Raw genomic sequence first — 3,641 nt, 5'->3', positions numbered from 1 at the left:
AGCAAAAGTGTGTGGGAACCTGGTCTTGTCAGAGGAGAACGAAAATGTCAAGACAATGGTTGTAATCTCTTCTTGATTCAATATATATGAAACTATCGATTGATTTCGTACATGATTTTTCATCTTACATATTCATGGATTAATGTTTCTTGACTTGTTAAGTAGGTTGAATTAAAATTTGTCTATTATCACGGTTGTTGTTTTCTATTGTTTACTTGTTTCAGGTGTTTGAAGAAGGAAGCGAGAGATAGCTGGAGCAAGCACGCAAAGACATCATCAAACGTGATAAGCGTACTAAGAGGTAGGCCCTCTTTATTGGTTCTAACCTAAGGAAATCTTCCACAGAATGTATTAGTTGTGGCTAGACCCATTATTGGGCTAGAGGAATTTGTTTGTGTTCGCATGTATAATTTTACTTCACCACAAATTGGCGACTCCACTGGGGCACCAATCCTTCTGTTTGTCTTGTTTGAGATTTCATGATTTCATGTGAACTTTTATAGTTCCACATTTTCCCTTTGGTTCTGTTTCTTTTCCTTTTCTTACTGGTTTGAGTTTGAAATTCATAGTAGCAGATCTAGCCCTTGCTTTTTTTTTTTTTTCCTTGGCTCCCTTGCTTAGCACGCTTAATTCACTGATAGTTACACCAATCAGTGCGATATGCTGAGAAACAGTCGCGCCGACTTCCCTCTAGCGCTTGTTGTCAGTTAGGTAGTCACGCCGATGCCTATAAGTGAAGATTAGGGTTTGTCCTCGATCTTGGCCAGTGTGTTTTGCTCTCATGATTTCGACCCTGTAAGCCTTTTAGACCGTCTTCTCCCTGACTAGAGATCTTCATTTAGCTTGATTTGTGTGCTTACTTGGTTTAGCCCACCCTCTGATGTGTTAATTCTGGCCCTGTGTGAAGTTCTTTTTTAATTTTTATTTTTTTCTTTGAATCCCTCGATCAACGCTATTTTTGGCCAAACGTTCGCACTGATCAGGCCTATTAGTGCTAGTTTTAGCTTGAAAGTCGTGCCAATCGTGCCGATCAGCGCTACTTTTGGCCCAAAAGTCACTCCGGTCTCTGAGTTTAAAAAAATGAGAATTTCTCCCATTCCAATGCTAGTGTGTCTTGACCCTCAGACTCTCTTCTTCCTCCCAGAAGTGACTAGGATGCTTTGTTTGATTCATTTTCAATAGAATGAGTGAAAGAGTCTCATTTGTTCTCTTATTTCGAGTGTCTATTTTCTCTTTCCAAGCATAGATTACATTGCTTGGTTTCTCGTTTGAAGAATTTATGTGTTTGGTTGGTTTGATTCAAGGAAGAAGTTGTTTTCGGTTTCATTAATCATGCTTTGGATTTGATTGATGCTTGTTTGTTTGGAATTGTGAAAAAATTCATTAAAGTGCTTTATGTGAAAGATTCATTTTGCATTTTATGAAAAAAAGAACATCATTCTAGTTTACTTAAGCGAAAATATTGCATCAGTAGCGTCATTGAGAAGCTAGAATTGCATTGTCATAAACATTAGAAATGAAATGAAACTTCTTTTGTTGTTAAGGGAAGATTAAGTGCATTTAGGAGATTTATTAAAGAAAGATTTCATTCTTTGGTTGTTGCATTGATTTTGTGTTCCCTATCTCTCAATTAGTGTTAACTTTCATCGAACAAAGATCTCTTTTCTTATATAGCTGCATGTAGGAGTTTTGTCAGATGATAGTGGTAGGGCCGAAACCTAATTCAAGTTCAACCATTAAAATTTATCGAATTAACCTAAGGAAGCATTGAAACTTAACACTTACATTTAGAGGTCTAGGCTAGAGACGTGTTCTGGTGTCTTAAAACTTAGCAGCTATCGTTCTCTTCGGCACTAGACAATGCTAGTACGGACTTGTGCTCCCCGTACCATTGTGTATATAAAGGGAGACCCCACTAGCTCTGCAATCCTTTATCCGTAGGAAGCCGAGTCTGTTGCCTTGTAAATGTGATACACCGAATACAACATTCAGGGAGATTTCCTGCCCGTACTTCTCGGTTCACCAGGAGGTATTCTGTAGTTCACGGTTACCTGGTAATCCTTCATGCCTAGAGTACCCTGAGTAGTCATTTTTGATCTTTACTGACTCTTTAAATTTGAAAAGATCATCGAGCACTTGTCCTTTTGAGCTCGTTAATTCCAAAAGCGACTAGAGTCACCTTTCGTCCTTTTCTCGACTCTTAAAATATGAAAAGGCAAAGTTTTGTTTCAGTGTTTTAAAATTAACTTCCCATGAAATATTCCTGGTAAAAGTTATCTTCCTTAGTAATTCTTTAGGGTCGATTCCAATGGCAACATTTCTAGAGTCCGCTAGTCAAGGATTCCCCTCGGATGAGAATCCTAGTCCTTTTCCTTCTTTTCGAAATGTTGGTGCTCCTTATATGGCAACAATGTTCCTCCCTGTGTTAACCATTGGTTTACCTGTTTGGTTATTTTCGACCTTGGTGATCCTGAGTGTCCCAACTCTTGCCCCACCATCTCCTTCATTTGAAACACATCACATTGATTTTAAGGTTGACCTGTCCCCTTCTTCCCCTCTTTCTTTCTCTTCCTCTTCTACTTCGCTCGATGAAATCTTGAAATCCAGTAACCACGAGGCTAAGAAGAAGAAGAAGAAGACGGAGAAGAATAAGTCAGATAAATAAGAGGCCAACCGTGTGGCTATTACTCCAAATTCACCTCTTGTATACAAACCTTCTGATCCTCCATGGAAGGTTAGATTCCCTACAAGCTGTGTAAGGGTGACCATCTCCTTCGAGACTGTCCTGGCATTCTTAGAATCTTAGAGGTATGGCCTCAAAATCTGGATCGACCATCCCCATCGACCTCTGGAGCTCATGTTGATGTTGCACCTTTGGTTAGCGATGGTAAGAAGAAAGGGAAGATTAGATTCCCCTATAGGTTATGTGAAGGAGAACATATTCTTCACCTTTTTCCTCTTATGGATAAAGCTTCCAAAGTTTTAGAAAACCTTGCAGCTCCTCAACCCCATCTTCCTGTTGGTTATCGGAGGCCTTCTTCTGACCCTTTCCTGGTTGGTCAAGAGATTGGATTGGATTCATCTCTTGCCCATCCTGCTCTTTTTAGGCGAAACTCTCTTGTGTCTGTTCCCAACCAACCATTGGTCGAAAAGAGTGTTGACTTGGCTCCACCTTCAGTTGTTCACTCTGTTCCCAAAGAGAGTGGTGATCATACTGCTCATGTTCTTGTTGTCTCCTCAGATTCTCATGAATCGAAGAGTGACCCTCCTGTCTCGGCTGTTCAGGAGGGTCCTTCTTCTATTCCTACAGAGCATGGGGGCAATCATGTGATGCCCCCACCAAGTAGTTATGTTATCTCTTTCAATTGGGGTCCATTGACTGCTTTCCACCTCCCATCTTATGTGCCTTTCCAAATCACAGTACAAGCCTATAATATGGTAGTACATGGCACTATATTAGATGAAGGAAAGTTTGTTAGCATCATGTCTTCTACTACTTGGCAAGCTTTGGGCTCCCCACAACTTGTGCTTTTCACCCAGAATCTGTTGGCTTTCAACGCAGGAACCACTATGTTAATCCTTACAATCTCCTAGGCTGAAAAGGAAATCAACAAGGGTAACCTAAAACCACTTCAGCCCAG

The sequence above is a fragment of the Pinus tabuliformis genome, chromosome 1_2 (genome assembly GCF_031772625.1).
Source record: "Pinus tabuliformis cultivar Carrire ecotype Pingquan chromosome 1_2, CPIR1, whole genome shotgun sequence".
Lineage (NCBI taxonomy): Eukaryota > Viridiplantae > Streptophyta > Pinopsida > Pinales > Pinaceae > Pinus > Pinus tabuliformis.
This window is presented reverse-complemented; position numbering follows the sequence as displayed.